The sequence below is a fragment of the Anser cygnoides genome, chromosome 4, assembly GCF_040182565.1.
Source record: "Anser cygnoides isolate HZ-2024a breed goose chromosome 4, Taihu_goose_T2T_genome, whole genome shotgun sequence".
Classification (NCBI taxonomy): domain Eukaryota; kingdom Metazoa; phylum Chordata; class Aves; order Anseriformes; family Anatidae; genus Anser; species Anser cygnoides.
In genome coordinates this window covers 29,645,023-29,658,606 of record NC_089876.1, presented here as the reverse complement: position 1 = coordinate 29,658,606, position 13,584 = coordinate 29,645,023, and the positions used below count along the sequence as shown (strand labels likewise).

The following is a 13,584-nucleotide window of genomic DNA, read 5'->3' as shown; positions in this document are numbered from 1 at the left end:
CTTTTGATGATATCTATTTCCTACCTTCACTTGCACAAAATACTGACCTAATTTCCAGTGTTATTCAGGATCCCCTTTTAAATCTGTATTGGGAGATAATCTCTTACTTTCAGTACAGAATGAGTCTCCAAACAAGAGAAGATCGTCCATGTGGTTTAGAATTCCTTTGTACCACTCTTTCACCTCTTCCTTCTTCCCCACATTATTCTTCACTTCTTGCCATCTTGAAAAATCAAAGGGTTTATAATGAACTGGGTTAATTTTGTCTTTGAGTTGTCCATGGGATCAGGAATGAGTAAGATAGAGATCAATACTAGTTAATAAAATAGAATTCAATATTAACTTGGAGCTGTTCGTCTCCCAACTGGAAATGCTGTCAGTCATCTATAACCACCCTTAGCCAGTTTCATAAGCTCATATGTGCACAGATGTGACGTTTCACCAGATCTGCTTCTTGTTTTCTTCTGCTAGCACCTGGCTCAACCATGAAAGCACACAGCAGCCCTACCCTGAAGCCTTTATCTGATCTCCCATTCCTAGCAAATTCATGTTAGTAAAGAAGGGCTGCAAAACCTGAAACCCCACAAACAAAATTTAAAAAGTAACAAATTGGAAGATAATAAGAACTGGTAAAAAAAAAAAAAAAAGAAAAAAAAGCTGTTTCTAACAAGATGAGATGTCTATGTCCAAGTGTGGAATAAACATATTCCACCCAAGGCAACGATAGCTAACGGGTGGAGCATAAGCCTATGCCAGACCCTTGGGAAATGCATAGCAGTTCCTCTGATATGGATGGCCTCTGGCAGCCCTAAGGATATCCTGCTTGCTGTTGCTATGAGGGTTATGGTACTACACACACATTTTAACACACTTTCCTGCTGGCTTGGTAGGGGGAAAGAAGGTTATAATCAAGGTGTGTCACTTGCATGACTTGCATTTATACACTTTTCGTATTGACTGTATTTAAAAGTGTTGATGGGTGACAAATTTGCTGAAGTTAGAGATGGAAAAGACCTACGACATATCCTTTCCATTCTCCCAGTGGTGCAGAACCATCTCTCTTGCTCATTTCCTAGCGACTTACCAGGCATCTTGTCCAAAAAGTGGTCCTTCCACTTTCTTTGTGGGTTTATTCCACGTTTGAGTGATTATCCCTGTCTAGGAAGTCAAAGTGAACTCAAATTGAACCAAGCAAAACTTTTTCTTAGGGCTCAAAATAGTTCGTTTGTTTTGTTTTTCTTTAATTTCCATGCATCTGTAACTTGCTGATATCTTCCAGGAGCAGAAGTTCCAAATTTACTTCTGAAGAGTCTTTTCCTGGTCCACCAAAAGCAGAAGATACAGGAAATTGCATGGGAAATGTCCGTGTAGCTGTCAACATGATTTCCAGGGTAGAAAATGAGAAGAAACTTCATATAAGTTTTCAGAAAATTGAGTTGTTTCTCTGAACAGATTCTTCTCAGTCTTATGCATGAAAATGATATTCTAAGTAGTCTTGTGTCTTTTGCAGTTAAATGTTACAAAGGGCTACTTTGACATTTTTATGGTCTGTTTTAATTAACTGAAGCAAAATCTGCTCTTCTGAGTGATTCATTTATCCTATCAACCTTTCTATTTTTGTAAGATTAAATCAGGAAGTTCGCATTAAGCTTCCTTTCCTGGAATTCCAGTTGAACATTATTACCCTTTGTTTAGACTGCATCACTTATTCAGCTGATAAGGGCAGAGAATACTCCACTGGAGATACAAAGATTCAGCAATTTAGATCACTTAAGAAGAATTATATATTTTCCAATAAAAGATTATGGATCTACGTGCTGCAGGGAGTTGCTAAAATTGACATTTTTTAAATCTGCAGGCACAAAACCGTATACTATTACAAAGATATGTCTCAGGGAAGCATAGGTAATCTTTTTGGCCTTGACATTGGGAGGTATATTGTAGCTTTGCATTGTGTAGTTCTTATTACAATGCCAGCTTGATCATGATCTTAAGCATGCTATAAAAGAACCTGAGCTGGAAGACAAAGGCATGAAAGGATCAAAAGGCTAGGTCCTGATTCTATGAGAATCATAGAATTTGATTTGAATTAGGGATCCAAATCTGTAATTTGGAATATGTCACGCATTTTAAGCTCTGAAGTATTTCTCACATTTTAAACTTTGAACCAATTTATTTGAAATCTTGAAATCAAGGTATGTTCCTAGGGGAGGCACTGTAAAATACCGGAGATACAACTTGAAGCATGAATCCTGAGAAAGATGTGTAGCTTAGGTGATTGCAATGATCCTTAAAATCTATCAGTTAACAATGATATAAAACTATACATACACTCTTTAGTTTTGGATATATGTTTTGAAAGTACAGTGTATCATATATGACATATATATATGTATGACATATGTATTATATGTTTATACATAAACACATTGTTTGCATTCTTTGGACGTTACATTTGTTTTAGTCTGTAGTATCCTGGCTCTTTATCATATGTGTGAAAAAAGACTAGATTTACAATGTTTTTAGCTTCTTAGATCATTGCAATTAATTTTATTTACCTTCACTAGGAGGTTTTTGTTTGTTTGTTTGTTTGACTAGAACAAAATCTGGCTTTGCAAACAATGAAAAACCCATTTTAAGCTTATATCTGAATTCCTTCTTATGCTTGCACCAGAAGGAGTTAACACTGTGGGTTCTGCTTCTCACATACTCCAGCTGAAGCCCAAATTCTTTTTTCCCACGATTTCCTTTAGTGACTGGATCTAATTTGTCTTCTAGCATGAACTAGACTTGTTAGTCTGCTCCCCTCTGCAGCCACAGGTACCTGACATTATACTTACCTATATACTCATGAGAGGGGGCACATATCTATAGCCTTATGTAGGGGACAGATTTTTCAAACAATCTAAAGTATATAGGTGGGCAGTGTGATTGGTATACATAAACTGACACATCTCCCCCAAATTTTAGATATATAGATCTTGATATATTTGTATGAGACAGACAGGCAGAAAATAGATAGATATAGAGATCTTTACGTGTTTCCATATGTCTTTATTTTTATGTATTCACATATTTGTAAAGTGAAGCAAAATTAAATCTGCAGGAAATACTTCTCATCTTCTCCAAGTCTGCCAATATTTAGTTCATTTGGATATTAGGTAAAATCTCCATAAATAAAAATAAATTATAAAAAAGTTAATTAATGTGGTTGTTTGTAGAAAACAAATAACTCATTAAATTAGAAGGACGTAAACCTAAAAGAGTTCATAAAATAACTTAGTGTCTAACCGTAATTATTGCAAGCAAAGATCAAAAGACGGGCTTATCAAAAGTGGAGACGGTTTATTTCCATCTTGGAACAAAGGACAAAAGACACAGTGTCTTGTCCTTTCCTTTGAGGTTTCTCTGTCTGCTCCTTTCCACTCCCTTTCCTGATAGGCTGAAATGTCTTGCTGGCTGATCTGTTGACTGAAACACAATAATCAATTCTGGGGAACATGTCAGCTACTTATTTTTATAACAGGAACAATGGAAATAGCATCACATTGTTAATAGAGGTAAAAGTGATTAAAAATACCCTCTTGAGTTTTCCTTTCTAGCTCCCATAGTCACAATGCACTGGAATTGGTCCAGGACAAACTATGACGGTAGAGGCACACAATTTTACGGCAATCAGAGAACTTTGATTCATCTTTAGCCTGTGAAGGAATGCTTTTAAAAATGCTGCTGTATGAACCCAGAAAAACTAATGAGCCTTTTAATGCACACATTTATTTTTTAAGATTACTACTTCAAATCTAAAGCAAAATAGAGGAATTCATTTCTAAATCAATTTTCTTGTCTATATTTGATTCTTTACAGTCTGTGTCTTACTACTACAAAGAAATCTGACTGAGAGGCTTTATTTGTTAATACTGCAAACTGCAGAGCCACATTCACACCAAATTTGTAGCATCACATCGAGTTTGCATAGTTGTATATTCTGAAAATTATACCAAGTAAGTTTAGAATGGAAAGGACACTTATAGGTAACATCTTTACAAAAACACACTAAACTTGTGCAAAGAGAAGGTTGCATAATATTTGCCTGGCTTAATAAATAAATAAATAAATAAATACTTTCACTAGCACAAAATTTCCAGAATTTTCAACAGGCACAGAAAATTTTGTTCACTGTCCAACACAGAAGCACTATTAAGCACACCAGTGCCAATATCACTAGTGTGTTTGTATTTCTTTAATTAAAAAGAATTCCTCTGTTGATTTTGGGGTTATCATATCCAGTATAAGCTTCTTGATATGAAGATGGCTAAGGCAAAGATAATTCAAATAGGTTAAACCTATTTCAGTGTTACAAAGATCAGATAAACAGTGCTTGGTGAACTCATTTGAGACAAGCCACTCATTCAGTGCCAAGTATTATTAGAAATTCATTTTCTTAGCTGACACATGGACTTTTCATGCAGAGAGACCACTATGAAAAGCCTTGCTGTTCTGAGAATCTGTACTTTGATTTTTGGCATTATCAGCCAGATCAGAAATAGTAGGTACAAGTGGCCAGAGGATAAAGCATCAGCTTTTCATTCTTGGGAAGCTGCTGTTAATGGAATGAGTATAAGAATTTCAAATGAAGTGTGGTTAAGATCACAAAAATAGTCTGTGAAAGAGCTTGAAAATCCATCATGAAAAAAATAAGGCCATGATCCTGTAGCATTTTTGTATTCAGATTTCTATACACCCTTCAACTCCAAAAGAGTTGCGTACACGATTTCGTAGGAACAAGGTTTAAATTCCTTTTTATCCTAAAACAAACAAAGCCCTTCTAATCAAGAAAAAAAGATCATGCAAGATGAGAAATACTATTTCAAAACAAGTAAACCAGCCCATCTTATTTTCTGAGCTTTCCATTATGTTGTGGATTGTGTTATAGAGTAGCTATAAAATGGCAGGTAGCTCTCAAATTTCTTAACATTGTGCTCTATGTGCTCTGTCACAATTTCCACTAAAAAAACTAATTGCTTTATAGAGTAATTCTAGCAAACATTCAGCAAGATGCATGGAGACCGTTCTCCTTCCTGTTTCTTTTACTACATCTGCTCCTATCCGAAGGTTCCAAGCATTGGCTATCAACTGGAACAATTAAATTAATTGTTAGATTTGCATTAGCTGTACAATTGCAGATATGTTCACTTAATCTACCAGTGACCTCATGTCTCTCAGTCTTTTCTTACATTTCCCTTTTGAGTTCTAGATTCCCAGTTACTCCTAGGCATTACCTATATTCTTCTTTTGGCTTGTGTGCCTTTCCCTTTTCCTTCTTTGGGGAACATCTTCAACAGCCCTGGATCTAATGGTTCACCTGCTCTTCTCTTGCTTGGGAAAAGGAAGAGGAGATGAGGAAAAGAACTAAGGAGGGCTCTTCCACCTTCTGTAATTGCTATTGTAGCAGCCAGTTATGAGGAGGGAAAGACGACAAAGAGAGAAAGAGAAGGAAAATAAATGGAAGACATGAAGAAACTGGGAAAGAAATACCCAGCACAGGTGCTACAGGCATAAAGATGAGAAACTCTTATTGTTTCAGGTGCACAGCTCTTTACATGGCTTAGGGGAAAAAGGTGTTACCGGAACAAACAGCTGGAAGCCATGCTGCCCTTTGGAAAGAGATGGAGTACCCAAGGACCCTAGGTTAGCTAAAAGCCAGCCCTGGTGGGCAATGTCTTGCTACTTCAGAAGCAAAGCTGCAGATGAATTATCCTTGTTCTCATTCTGTACACTAGGCAGGAAGTTTCCCATGTAGCTCAAATCTCATGATGAAGTCAGTCAACTTCCTGAAAAGCAATAGAAATAGCAATAGCAGATAAGCAACTGAACTCTTCAGATACCTCTCAAATATAGAGCTGAACAGCAGACTGGAGGTTTGACTCAGTTTTTACATATTGGTAATAGCTTAAAATTCATGTCTTTGGTATAAAAACAGAAAGTTTGAAAAATGTATGTTTAAAACTTATTTTCAAGGTATAGTCTATGATTTGGGATACCTGGCTTATAATTTTTTGACACATGGGATTCACAGTATCTAAATGTTACATGTACCTTAAGCCAAGTGGGATATGGCTTTTATTTCCAAACAGTTTCTAAAGAATCCTATTCATCAGCTGAGAAATTCCATATTCTGACTTGTTAGAATCTAAGTTTTCAGGATGTTTCAGAATGTTTATTGTTATCTTATAGGGCTTTTTCGTAGTGCTGTCACTGATTTACATTATGGAGCTGAGAGGCAAGCATGTGGTTTCTTAAAGCTCAGGTAATTAAGTTTGTAAGGTCAATATGACATGCATGACAGATTCTAACGAGCTACGGGTAAATCAGATGGAAAGTTCTGCATGTACACCTTTCAAGTCATTGTTTATACTTCCTGACTAAAAATCAGATGCCAGGAGCACTGTTAATCTCGAGGTTTAATAGACCTTCTGTATCTGGAAAAAATAAAGATTCCTCAGCAAAGAAAATAGACACTATTTCTGTACTCTAATGCTGCTCACAAGAAACATAATTCTACTGAGTGATGCAAAGGCTCTTGTTTCAAAGGAGAGAAGGTCCTGGTTTGAGCATGAAAGGTGCAGAATGCCCTATCACTGTTAATCACTTGCCCCATTGATCCTAGCATAGGTATGCCCCCAGCTGCCCTGAACTCTCTGAAGCTGTGATCAAACAAAAAGCAGGTTAGCTGAATCAGACGTCTTCTTTTCCTGTGTTACTTTTCTCAGAAGAGATCCTTCTCATTTTAGAAGTACGCGACCAGAAAACAGCCATACCCATGTTGGCACCACGTCCTATAAATAATGCTGTTCATACATTTAGCTGGGCCCCATGAAAAATAATTAGGTTTTATTATCGATTTAATGCTGACCAGAAGGCACCCACTATGTTTTACGCCATGTATCATATATGTTAATAATTCTTCAGAAAAACTGTCAGAAGCAAAAGATTCAAAGAATCCAATGGCATAAAGGTTTGAAAAACGTGAGGGGTGTGTCTGTTCTCTGTATGCAATTTGTCAGATCCCCACAGACCACATCACATTTGCAAGGCAGCTGGACACTTGGTGGTGGTGGAGGGAGAAGGGGTTCCTTCAGGGTGCATTTGTTGATATATTAAAAGTGTTAGATAAAATTGTGAACAGTTGGCTATAGTATGAGTAAGCCTGTTATCTGGAAGCCAAATCTGCATTATTCTGGAATTAATTTTCTTTTAAAGAGTTACAAGGTCAGATTCTTGGTTCTTGCAAATTATTGTCCAAATACAGGCTTCTGAAATGACCATCTGCACCACCAGAGAATCTGCTTCCTTGCATTTTGGGTTTAAAATAATAGAAAGTCAGTGAAGGGTTTGCTCTGTTGCTTTACTGAACCAACTATTATAAAGTTTAAAAAAAACAGTCAGGTGAGCTCGATTTGTCAGGTGTACTAGACAAAGAAGAAAAGCATTCTCCAGTCACTACTACCTGTGTTTACATTTTGAAGTCTGATGAAAAAAGTGGCATTTCAGAATATGAGAGGACCCTCTCAAGAATCCCTTTTATTTTTATTTTTTTCCACCTAACTCAGATTTAGATGTTTAAAAACTAGGATGGTGTGTTTTTTTTTTTTTTTTTGGACTAGGGTTAGATAGAAGAGATTTGCTTTCTCAGGAACAAACTCATTTACCATGTCTCTTTGTAAAATGATATCAAGGCCAAACTAAAACCTCAGAAAAAAAGCAAGCTAAAAGAGGTAGCCCATCATGAGGTGACAGTGCTGAAATATTAAAGCAAACCAACCACTTTGCATGTTTCTTTTTCTTGTGGTCATGTAACAGAATATGCATCTTTGTTTTTAAAACTTGCAAGCTCCTATTAACCTGTCAGTCACTTCTGTGCATTGTATCGTGTTCACAAATGGTACCGTACTATCACTCTCTGTAACACACAGGCATGAAAAGAGAAATGTAGCATGGGGAAGGAGGAATAAGCATTTTTTCAGCTGAACTGGCCATCCATTTAGAATTCATAATCTTACATTCTGGAGCGAAGAATGAACACCCCAACAATTCTATTACTCCTCCTAATCCCCGCCAGGTCTCCAGTCTGTTGACGAAGGCCAAACAGCCACTTCTTTCTGTCTGACCCTCTCCCCTTGCTATTGCTGGCTCTCATTCAAGTCAGGATCACATTCATCTGGGTAATATACACCTAATAAATCTTGTCCAACTCAGTTTGTTCTTACTGGCAAGACAGCTAGCTTCCCCCTCCACTTCTCTCGTCTTTCCTCAGACATCATTATGGGTGTTGACACTCCAGCGAGTTACTTAAGGTGCCCTTAAGTAACCGTCTGCATGTGTGCATCTACCTCACCTCCCACTACAACGCAAAGTAATTGCTGCTGTAAGCTGTTTTTCAGTTACAATAAGCAAGAACATGGGCACGGACAATGAAAGAAGCAGTCAAACTGGCAATCTGCAAGAGCATTTTTATTAAGCACAGTATCAGCATAATAATCTCATTACAGCACTTTCCATTGTACATTTTAAGGGCTTTGCAAAAGAGGCACGTATTATGCTCCTGAGTTATCTGTGGGAAAAATGAAGTATGAGAAAGGGAACAGATAGACCAAGGTTGCCCAATAAGTTAAAAGAGGACAAGACTGCAGATGCTTTGAGTCTCAGTCTAGCGTTCTGTCACAAACAGGGCTGAGAAGGATTATGATCTGTCCTGACTTACACCAGGCGTGACTTTGTTCACCGGGCATCTTAACATGTGTTTTCCCTCTTCCTTTCTCTGTAGCTTCACATTACATTAACAATAGCTACTCTCCAGGCTATAGTATCAAGCTAGTACCTCCCCTGATGAACGCTGAGGTGCAATTAGGCATCACAGTGTATGTGTTCCAGTTGCCATAGTTATCGTGCTTTATTGAGTCATGGGTTTAAAATGATTTCCTGAGTCCTGGAGATTCCCCAAGGCTAAAACAGCAGCAGTCTTTCACATAATGGGTCAACTGGTCCAGGTGGTTGCATGTGCCTATTTCCTCCAGAGGAAATAAGTTTAATGAATATAGAGTTCATTTAACTAAAAAGCCTTGGATCACACAAGATGGTAGATGGAAGTAAGAAAAACATTGTTTCTGAAAGGAATTTTTTCATTGTTCATAATGTTTTTAGATACTATGAACTAAAAGAAAGAAAGCTTTTTTTTTTTTTTTTTTTCCCTTCCCTTCTGCTCCTTTTAGCCCCAGCAGGGCACTGCATGGCTGACATGATCTGTTCAGGGGACCCTGCTGAAAAGACTAGCATCTCATATGTATTATAACAACACAGTTGCTTCATAGACCGTTTTTTAACCACTGTTTTGACATATTTAAGGCAGCAGTCTTTCAATTTTCACTTAGCTTAGTGGACAATTTGCATCTTACATCTTGTTTTAGTGCAGGGTATTGTTGTCTGTGTGAAAGCTGACCTTTTTTCTTCATCAGACTGGATGTCATGCATGAACACAATGAGACAGAAAAAAAAGCACATCTTACCATTGAAAAGCCTGTGACACCAGTGGTTTTAAAGGTGGAAGGTAAAGTCTGTTTACTTAAAAAATGAAGACGGGAGAGATGGTTAATTTATTAATGATATAGCTGCTGTCACAAGAACACGAAGAGTGAAAATAAGAGCCTTGGTCTGAAATAAACATGTCTCAGGCAACACAAAACTCGGGTATATAACCTGTCTCCATCATCAAACCATTCATCTTTTGATCATTCTTTAATATTTATGTTGAGTAAAAGCATCCCTTTGCACTGTCTCCCTCTCCCAGCTGACTGCACACAGTGACTTGTATGCACAGAGGAGGAGGAGCAGGTGTGGGGACCCAGGCACAGTCTCTGCCATTCGACTGACACATGAAGAGGGAAGGGTCTCGGATGGCTCCTGGTGTCACAGAGCACTGGTGCCACAAGGCCACCAAGGCAGCTCCCACATCATAGGCCTACGGCTCGTGCCTTGGCAGAGGGAAAATTTTGTTACAGCTTTCTCTAACCAGTTGTGTCAGAGCAGGTCCCCTGTGACCTGCACACCCATTAGGTCTCGCTGACACGACCACTTCTACCACATAGATGCAGAAGTGGCCTGAAATCGGGATTTCAGGCCTTAGGTTTTAGTCTTGATAACTTCAGGTTCAGCAGTGATCGATTATGGATGCTGTCTTTATTAGTAAATTAATGGGTTTGTACTTTTAAGCTAATCAATATATCTTTAGACTCATAAACAGTAGAAAATTCTTCAACCTTCAAAAAATAAATCATCACCAGTGACAATGTCTCAAAAACAATATGAAAAAGACACTCTAGATCCCTAGTAATTTCTGTAAACCAGCGGTATTCCATGTATGCTAAGGAGCTGACCCTCTTTTTGAAATGAAGTGAAAGTATTTATTTTCTTTCCTGGTCATTTTTCAGTTTATCTTTATTTATACTTTACCAAATTATGTCTCTTTGTCAAACTACATCATCACTGTAATTTTTATTTCTTATCCTTTTCTGCATCCATACAACAGAGCCTTTCTTAAGTACAGCGTGGACCTGCTGATTTCATTTGCAGCCTGAACTGTTGAACTCATGGTGTTTGAGGGCATTAGAAGCAGACAGAAATATAGAGCACACTGATCCCTCCTTTAAAAATAGTCAGTTACATGCATAAGAAAGATTAAGTCAAGGTTACTTTTTTATTATTATTATTTACTGGTAAAATAAAGGAAAAAAAATACCCAAAGTGTTTTCTGGGATCAAACATAAGTAACAGCTCCCCATACATGATGAGGTGGGAATATTTCTAAAACTAGTTATTTCTAGGTGAAGATTTCTAAAACGGAGATCCCATCAGTTACAGGCAGCAGAGCAGCACCTATATTTACGTAGTATGCACTTTACTATGTAATTTGTTAAAAAGTGCCGTGGAAAGATACTTTCTTTTATGTTGTGATTCTCTTGTATGTAAAACAATAGCTTTCCTCCCCTAAAAGCCAGGAGCACATAATACTGCTTATCTCTGAGAAGTGATAGTGCAAACACTTTTTGTCAAGAGGCTCGAACAATTACAGATGCCTTTAAATAATTACTTTTCATTAAAGTCAAGTGCTAGAAAATGCAAACTTAATTATTTCCCTGACAATGGTTGGAACAGGGAGGTCCTTGGAACTGGGGAAATGCTACACACAAAAACCCCAGCCAACAGTGAGTCCAAGCCCAGAGCCAGAGGCCTGGAAACTCAAGCTGAAATCGCTCTATAATCTATCATGCTGCTGCTAAGAGGATATTAATACCAGCGTTCAGAATGGCCATCATGCGTCTGACAATCCTGCGTTTGTACGAGCAGGTCAGTTGACTAATTGCGAGCGGGATGTCTCTGTGTACTGCGCTGTTCAGACGCAAAGGGATGACAAGGGTACAGTTAACTATTAAGGCATTCGGGCCTTGGAGGGAAAACAGAGGACAATCAAGCCCTTATTATGAGATGCTGTCCTGCGATTCGCTCCCTTATGCAGTTACAACAGAAGGAGAATTCACCTTTTAAAGTGAATAATTGTGCCTGTCGGGCAAGCCTTTACAATTACTTTACCATCCAGCAAGAGCTCATTGATTGCATTAAGGATAACAGTGCTCCACAGAAACAATCCTCTTAGGCAGGCTGCGTATAAAATCCCGTGTCTCTGTCAGGCAGCTGCCTGCTTGTTGAATAGCCAGAGAGTTAAAGAAATAAAAATATTAAAGGCCAAAGCTCTACTGATTTCACAACGCTCTTTAAAGCCGAATGAGTGATTAGGGTGGTTGCCGCCTGCTAAACACCCATGCCTCAGGTGGAATGCTCCTTGGAGCACGTTTTACAGCTAATGCCAGACTGGTGCCTTGCTTTTCAGCTCTGAAAATACGCCTGCTTAAGCAGCCCCATAGAATTCCAAGTTAAAATGCAAGCCAGAGAGACTGCATGTCTTCAAGGGTTGATAACAACCTAGAATCAAAGCCTTTCTCCTTCAGATTACCAGCAAGAATCTAATCCAGGTCAGTGATAATCCTGGGGCATCTATTTAGCGATGATCCCAGCAGACAGACTGCTCCATCACAGAAGTCACTGGCTCTGACATTACTGTGAGCATCCACAAAGACCAAAGGAGCATGGAGATTCCCCTTTTGCTGTGGGAGCTGATTAGCTTTGCAAGCAGGACAGGAGGGCTGAACCAAAGCACAAAGCATTTTATCATCATTATCATTCATTTGCTGTTTTACAAAGCTGTGGAGGTGAGACTGATAACCCTTGGTTGAACTACTAAGAGCTTCCCAATTTCTGTGTCTCTGCCACATCTGCCCTGTGTTCACGATCTCTGCGCTCACCCCATTCAGAATCATCAAACAAAACTCTCCAGCTTCAAATTCTTGTTTTGGCCTCCATCACACAACCCTCGCACTTCATATTTTCCTTCACTGCCATGCACATCTCCTCCTCTCATTCCAAGCTGTTTTCAGTTTCCTTTCATACTGCCTAGTCCTCCAGGCCCTCCCCATTTTATGTATATATATATATATATTTATTATTATTATTATTATTTTACAAAGTAAAAGTCCATTCCTTCCTTCTTCAAAAGCTTCCTGCGGGTCCTGAACAAAACCTTCCTATACAGAGATGCAGGCTTGGTCCAGGAAGCAGTCTAGGCAGTCAGTGTTTACAATAATAAACCCTGCTTTTTACCAAGGGTATTAACTTGACATACTGTGGGTTTCTGGTTCCAGCATTATCTCTGTGATGGAAACACCTTAGCACCACCAGCATGCTTTCCCACGTTTTGGACAGTTTGGTTTTGTTCTGTTATTTTTTTTTTTATTTCCTTTTGAGGATGCTTATTGGAGGTATAGCTTAATTTCTTTCTTTTTTTTTTTTTTTGTTTTTGCTGGAATTCAGACCCTGAAAAATCCCACACAATTCGCGACCAGCCTTTTCCATCTCTTGTCATGACTATTCTGTCACTTCCTAGTCTACCAAGTGCCTAAAAGTAGAGACAATGCAGACATAAAGCCAATTAGGCTGGGATTACCTTGTCTGTTCAACAGATGGGACTTAGCGTATGTCTGCCTTCCTGTGTTAGGGTAAAGAATTCACATTTTATGGGTCTGACCTACCTTGTCAACATCTAACCTGCTGCCTTACAAGAAGCACTGAAAAATGCAGGTAAACCTAATGATGCCAAAAAGAGCTGGAGTGAGTCGAGATACGAAGAGGTAATTGATTAAGCGGGTAACGTGTACAGTCACGCTTGAAGATATAGTACAGCTCCGTCCTCTTCTGGGCTATTAAAGTAAATTAATGACCTGGAGTCGTGTAGGGGTTTCCAGAAACAACACTGTAATAGCCAACTGGCCACAGTTTGCAGCCTATAGAAGGGGAGATGTTTATTCTTCAGCAAATTGCCTGCTCAGGCACCACACTATATATACTCTATATCTGACAGATCATAGCACAGAAACAACAACTGAAACTTAGAATAACAACAGTGAGTCTAAAATATGA

General features: G+C 38.5%; 1 protein-coding gene across 7 annotated transcripts in view; it reads left to right on the top strand.

The window, feature by feature from the left end:
- Positions 1-13,584, top strand: part of DLC1 (DLC1 Rho GTPase activating protein) — a 285,258-nt gene that overhangs the window by 233,455 nt on the left and 38,219 nt on the right. The gene's annotated exons all lie outside the window — the stretch shown is intronic.